Raw genomic sequence first — 7500 nt, 5'->3', positions numbered from 1 at the left:
CGAGCCCCCCGATCCGCTCGCCGTCCGATCCGACCGACGCGACCGCGTCCTCCGCCCGCCGTGGCGGACGTTCGTTTCAGACGGGTCTTCTGAGTCTCCCGAGGTCGACGCGGCCTGCTTTCCCCGGAGGGAGGCCGCGTCTAGAGTCGACGCGCAGAGCGGGGAGGAGCAAGCTGCCCATAGCGGTCTCTCGACCGGGCAGGGGCCGTCCCCAGGCGCGTCCGAAGTTCCAATCGATCAGGCTAAACACCCCTCGCGTCGACGGCCCGGGAGGAGGGGGTGCGCTCCTCTCGGGCCCCGGGGGGTGGGCAACCCGGAGGCGCCCGTCACACGGAGATCCGTTACCTTGTCCGAGCGGGGCGTTTGTCCCCTCCTCGACAAAACCCCGAAGGCCCGTTTTAGGACCGTCTTGGCACCGACGGAAGCTCCGCCGCGCCCACCGATACCGTCTCGCCCCGGGCACGAAGCGCCCTCCCGGGTGACCGGCCCGGGAGGCGGGCCGTCCTGGTAAACTCTTTCGACTTCACGTTTAGGGACTCTGTCCCTTTTTTCCGGAGGGGGGCCTTTTCCTCCAGAGCGCCCTGGTTACCGCCTGCCTGCCGACCCCAGACGACGCATCCTCCCCAGGATGTCGGAAACCGATACCGAGCAACGCTTTTTTTTTTGGTCCGTCACCTTGTCCGAGCGGGGCTCTCGTCCCCTTCCTCGACAAAACCCCGAAGGCCCGTTTTAGGACCGTCTCGGCACCGACGGGTGCTCCGTTCACGCCCACCGATACCGTCTCGCCCCGGGTCCGAGGCACCCACCCAGGTCACCGGCCATGGAGACGGGCCGGCCCTGGGGAACTCTTTCGACTTCACGTTTACGGACTCTGTCCTTTTTTTCCGGAGGGGGGGCCTTTTCCTCCAGAGCGCCCTGGTGACCGCCTGCCTGCCTGCCTGCCGACCCCAGATGACGCATCCCCGCCTGGATGTCAGAAACCGATACCGAGCACCATTTTTTAGCCCGTCGCCTTGTCCGATTGGGGCGCTTGTCCCCTTCCTCGACAAAACCCCGAAGGCCCGTCTCAGGACCACCTCGGCACCGACGGGGGCTCCGCCAGGCAGACGCATTCGCTCGTGCCCGAAAACGAGGCGCTCTCCCCGGTCGCCAGCCGGGGGAGGTTCGTTAGCATTGGGAATCTCGTTCGCACGCAACAGCACGGACACTCGCCGTTTACCCAGACCGACCGTTCGACAAGCATATGCCTGGGGTGCACTTTTTCCATAAAACCAGCCCGTCTTTTCCTGGAGGTCTCGTACTTCCAGAGCTCCGACGGGGGCGCAGTCTGGATTTTATATGCCCACCCAGAGCGAGTCTGAGTGGGACTCACGACGGTCTGATCAATGGTAGGGGGTGCTCTGTGTTTTGCACCACCACACTTGCCCTCTTCCATACAGCCCCGAAGGCCCGTTTTAGGACCGTCTTCCCTCCAGGTCGAGCTCCAGGGGGTGTCGGGCGAATCTGACTCTGGCCCAGGACGGGGCCACCCTCCCTGGGCTGGCCAGGGAGGTCTGAGACCATGGAGCTTTAGAACCACACCACGTCATTGGACTTAGTCGATTTTACTCAAATTTTTTGGCACCAGAGCCGGACCCCGCCACGCGCGCCGGGCTCGTGCCCAGGAAAGACGCACCCTGCCTGGGGTGCACTTTACATAAAACCGGCCTGTCTTTTCCTGGAGGTCTCGTACTTCCAGAGCTCCGACGGGGGGGCGTAGTCTGGATTTTATATGCCCACCCAGAGCGAGTCTGAGTGGGACTCACGACGGTCTGATCAATGGTAGGGGGTGCTCTGTGTTTTGCACCACCACACTTGCCCTCTTCCATACAGCCCCGAAGGCCCGTTTTAGGACCGTCTTCCCTCCAGGTCGAGCTCCAGGGGGTGTCGGGCGAATCTGACTCTGGCCCAGGACGGGCCACCCTCCCTGGGCTGGCCAGGGAGGTCTGAGACCATGGGGCTTTGAACCCACGTCACGCCATTGGACTTAGTCGATTTTTCTCAATTTTTTTGGCACCAGAGCCGGACCCCGCCACGTGCGCCGGGCTCGTGCCCAGGAAAGATGCACCCTGCCTGGGGTGCACTTTTCAGAAAACCAGCCTGTCTTTTCCTGGAGGTCTCGTACTTCCAGAGCTCCGACGGGGCGTAGTCTGGATTTTATATGCCCACCCAGAGTGAGTCTGAGTGGGACTCACGACGGTCTGATCGCTGGTAGGGGTCCTCTGTGTTTGCCACCACCACGCTTCCCCCTCTCTCATACATCCCCGAAGGCCCGTTTTAGGACCGTCTTCGCTCCAGGCGGAGCTCCAGGGGTGGCGGGCGAATCTGAATCTGGCCCAGGACGGGCCACCCTCCCTGGGCTGGCCAGGGAGGTCTGAGGGCATGGAGCTTTGGAACCACACCACGTTATTGGACTCTGTCTATTTTTTCCCCCAAACTTTGGCACCAGAGCCGGACCACCACACCATGTGCGCTGGGCTCGTGCCCAGGAAAAGATGCACCCTGCCTGGGGTGCACTTTTCAGAAAACCAGCCTGTCTTTTCCTGGAGGTCTCGTAACTTCCAGAGCTCCAGCGCGGCGTAATCTGGATTTTTACATGCCCACCCAGAGTGACTCTGAGTGGGACTCACGACGGTCTGATCGCTGGTAGGGGGTCCTCTGTGTTTGCCACCACCACGCTTCCCCTCTCTCATACATCCCCGAAGGCCCGTTTTAGGACCGTCTTCGCTCCAGGCGGAGCTCCAGGGGTGGCGGGCGAATCTGAATCTGGCCCAGGACGGGCCACCCTCCCTGGGCTGGCCAGGGAGGTCTGAGGGCATGGAGGTTTGGAGCCACCGCACATTTTTTGTACTTTGTCGTTTTTCGAGATCTGGGCTTCAGAGTCGAGCCCAGGCTCCGTTTCAAGGTGGGCATTGGGCTTCGTTCTTGCCCAGGAGACCCGCACCCTGCCTGGGATGCACTTTTCAGAGAAACCGGGCCGCCTTTTCCTGGAGGTTCTCGTGTTTTTCAGAGCTCCACCACAGCAGAGATTGAATCCTCTTCCCCAGCCAGAGTGCACCCTCTCTGGCTTGGGTGAGTGCCTTGAGTGCCCTGGAGGTCCGAACCAACAGCACGTTTATGGACTTTGTCTATTTTTCCAAATTCGACTCCAGAGTCAAGCCGGCCAAGGGGCTCTCTGAAGGCCCCTCTCTCCCTCCCTCATCCTCTACAAGAGCCCCATGGTCCGTTTTAGGACCGTCTTCGCTCCAGGCGGAGCTCCAGGGGTGGCGGGGGAAATCTGAGTCTGGCCCAGGACGGGCCACCCTCCCTGGGCTGGCCAGGGAGGTCTGAGGGCATGGAGGTTTGGAGCCACCGCACCTTTTTGTACTTTGTCGTTTTTCGAGATCTGGGCTTCAGAGTCGAGCCCAGGCTCCGTTTCAAGGTGGGCATTGGGCTTCGTTCTTGCCCAGGAGACCCGCACCCTGCCTGGGATGCACTTTTCAGAGAAACCGGGCCGTCTTTTCCCTGGAGGTTTTCGTGTTTTTCAGAGCTCCACCACAGCAGAGATTGAATCTGCTTCCCCAGCCAGAGTGCACCCTCTCTGGCTTGGGTGAGTGGTGCCTTGAGTGGCCAGGGCCAACATCACCCACGGGCATCGGGCTTTATTCGTGCCCATGAGACCCGCACCCTGCCTGGGATGCACTTTTCAGAGAAACCGGGCCGTCTTTTCCTGGAGGTTTCGCGTTTTTCCAGAGCTCCACCACAGCAGAGATTGAATCTGCTTCCCCAGCCAGAGTGCACCCTCTCTGGCTTGGGTGAGTGCCTTGAGTGGCCAGGGCCAACATCACCCACGGGGCATCGGGCTTTATTCGTGCCCAGGAGACCCGCACCCTGCCTGGGATGCACTTTTCAGAGAAATCGGGCCGTCTTTTCCTGGAGGTTTCGCGTTTTTCCAGAGCTCCACCACAGCAGAGATTGAATCTGCTTCCCCAGCCAGAGTGCACCCTCTCTGGCTTGGGTGAGTGCCTTGAGTGGCCAGGGCCAACATCACCCACGGGCATCGGGCTTTATTCGTGCCCATGAGACCCGCACCCTGCCTGGGATGCACTTTTCAGAGAAATCGGGCCGTCTTTTCCTGGAGGTTTCGCGTTTTTCCAGAGCTCCACCACAGCAGAGATTGAATCTGCTTCCCCAGCCAGAGTGCACCCTCTCTGGCTTGGGTGAGTGCCTTGAGTGGCCAGGGCCAAAATCACCCACGGGGCATCGGGCTTTATTCGTGCCCAGGAGACCCGCACCCTGCCTGGGATGCACTTTTCAGAGAAATCGGGCCGTCTTTTCCTGGAGGTTTCGCGTTTTTCCAGAGCTCCACCACAGCAGAGATTGAATCTGCTTCCCCAGCCAGAGTGCACCCTCTCTGGCTTGGGTGAGTGCCTTGAGTGGCCAGGGCCAACATCACCCACGGGGCATCGGGCTTTATTCGTGCCCAGGAGACCCGCACCCTGCCTGGGATGCAGATCGGTTTGTGTGAGTCCTGGTTGGGTGAGCGTTACCCTTCTACATCACCCCCAAGGCCCGTTTTAGGACCGTCTCGGCTCCGGGCGGACAGCCGGGGGGCAGGGGGCGAATCTGCCTCCGGCCCGGGTCGGAGCTCCCTCCCCGGGGCCGTGCGTGGAGACCCGTCGCGCCCGGAGCTCCCGTGCAACCCCACGTTTTGGACTTGGGTTTTGGAGCGAGCGAGCGGGGTCGAACCCCGGGGGCCGAGCCGCCACGGAGTCCCCGAGCCCCGGGGACGAAGCCCCGGGAGCGAGGTCCCTCCGTGGAGGCGCGAGCCCCCAGGGCCCGGCCGCCCGCCCGGGGAGGAGAGCGCACGCTCCCCTACCCCTCAAAACCCACGTGGCTGGTTGCAGCAGACCCTGTGCACCGGAGGTTCCTCCAGGAGCGCGGGGCTGGGTGCTCTAAGCCCAAGTCATACAGGCAACCATGCCTCCCCGGGACTCCCCCTGCGAGCGGCGGCTGTTTGAAGGACGGTAACCCCACTGCACGGGGCTTCAAACGACCGTAGCTCGCCGAAGGCGGCTCCGATCGACGCCAAATTTTTATGGGCTGGAGAACGGGACGAGACCTTTCGAATGAGACCGCCCCCAGCCCCGTGGGCCCCCGGGGGCCCGAGATACGGGCCCCCAAAGCGCCCCGGAAGCGGAAAAACGCAAATATCTCGCCGAAAACTCGACGTGCCCGGCCGAGGCCGGGCTCATTCGAACCGTCTCGCCGAGCTGAACGCGTCCATATGCGTTTCGTCGTTTTTGGTCGAGTATTCGCGGAGATATCGGCCGAAAACCCTCGGCCGCGCTCTGAAATGGCGCCCGCCGATGACGTCACGATCCCGGGAGAAAATCGCCCGTATCTCCGCGACGCGAAGGCCCAGAGAGCTCAAATTTGGGTGGCGAGGTCCCACGGGGGCCCTCGCTCGAACCAGGGCGGCGGCGGGCCCCGGGGACGCCCCCTACCGGATCGCCGTTCGCCGGGACCCCCGACTTTGAACGGCTATAACTCGGGGACCCGGGCGAGTTGGACCTCGTGGGTGGGCTCTTTCGAAAGGCCCCGTCCGGCACTACGGTCGATTCGAGTTTGGGGAAGATTGGCCCAGGGGTTCGCGAGATATAAGCCAAAAAACGCCGCGCCTTTGACCGGGCCTAACTCCCTGACCCCGAGGCCCCCGGGGACGCGGGTGGCCTCTTTGGATAGGGCCCCTCGAGGCCTACGGAAGACCCGAGTTTGAAATTTTTTCGCCCGGCCGTCTTCGAGATATCGGCGAAAAACGGAATCTTCCCGTCCGGTGGGTGGGTGTGGGTGTCTCCGGGGGGCGGGGGGACTTCCAGGACCCCGGGGGGGGGGCCACCTGGCCGTGCCCGAGGACGGTGCACCTCCCTGGGTGTGCCGTCAGAGCCTCCGGGGCCCCGGAAGTCCCCGCCCGCTGCACGTTTTCGGACTTTGAGGGATTTTCGGGCCCGGAAAAGGGCCCCGAATTCGAACGCACGTAGCTCGGGGACCCGGGGGCCCAGAGACACCGGACTCGGGTCAAGTGTGGCGTCCCGGCGGGCCCCTCGCAAAGAGCCCGCCCCCGAGCTCCGGGGCCCCCGGGTCCCGGAGAAAAGGGGCCCGACGTGTCGGGGGGGCGCCCGGGAAGGAAAGGTCCCAGGGGCCCGGGGGAGGCGGGTTCCGAGAGGGCCCGTGGGGAGCCCCCGACACCCGAAAGGGCGAGCCGCTGGGACCTCCCCTCTCCGAGATACGGGCCGTTTTCTCCGAAAGTCGCCCGCGCGTAACGGGGCCCATCTCGGGACCGGGAGGTCCCAGCGGCTCGCGGCGGCGGGTGCGGGGCCCGCTCTCGGGGACCTTGCTCCTCCCGCCGTCCCGAGCCACGGGGACCTTCCGGTCCCGAGATACGGCCACTTCCTGTCCAGCTTTGACCGGGTGTAACTCGAAAAGTAAGCCGAGTTGGGGCTCCACACTCGGGGCTATTGGGGGCCTCTGGGAGGGCCCCACACGCCGGGTGTATGGGGCCCCAACTCGGCTTGGTTCCGGAGATATGGCCCTTTAAAGTTTCAACTTTGACCGGCTGTAACTCGAAAAGTGAGCCGAGTTGGGGCTCCACACTCGGGGGTATTGGGGGCCTCTAGGAGGGCCCCCCACGCCGGGTGTATGGGGCCCCAACTCGGCTTGGTTCCGGAGATATGGCCCTTTAAAGTTTCAACTTTGACCGGCTGTAACTCGAAAAGTGAGCCGAGTTGGGGCTCCACACTCGGGGGTATTGGGGGCCTCTAGGAGGGCCCCCCACGCCGGGTGTATGGGGCCCCAACTCGGCTTGGTTCCGGAGATATGGCCCTTTAAAGTTTCAACTTTGACCGGCTGTAACTCGAAAAGTAAGCCGAGTTGGGGCTCCACACTCGGGGGTATTGGGGGCCTCTAGGAGGGCCCCCCACGCCGGGTGTATGGGGCCCCAACTCGGCTTGGTTCCGGAGATATGGCCCTTTAAAGTTTCAACTTTGACCGGCTGTAACTCGAAAAGTAAGCCGAGTTGGGGCTCCACACTCGGGGGTATTGGGGGCCTCTAGGAGGGCCCCCCACGCCGGGTGTATGGGGCCCCAACTCGGCTTGGTTCCGGAGATATGGCCCTTTAAAGTTTCAACTTTGACCGGCTGTAACTCGAAAAGTAAGCCGAGTTGGGGCTCCACACTCGGGGGTATTGGGGGCCTCTAGGAGGGCCCCCCACGCCGGGTGTATGGGGCCCCAACTCGGCTTGGTTCCGGAGATATGCCCGTTTGAAGTTGCAACTTCTACCCAGTCTAATAATCCCAAAATAATAATTAAATAAAAAAAAAAATAATAATAAAAATAAAAATAAGCCGAGTTGGGGCTCCACACTCTGGGCCTGGGGGGCACCACTAGGAGATCCCCCTGTGCCCAGAGCGTGGAGCCCCGAAT

Source organism: Pimephales promelas, chromosome 2 (assembly GCF_988280905.1).
Source record: "Pimephales promelas chromosome 2, fPimPro1.hap1.1, whole genome shotgun sequence".
NCBI lineage: Eukaryota > Metazoa > Chordata > Actinopteri > Cypriniformes > Leuciscidae > Pimephales > Pimephales promelas.
Note: the sequence above shows the minus strand (reverse complement) of the source record.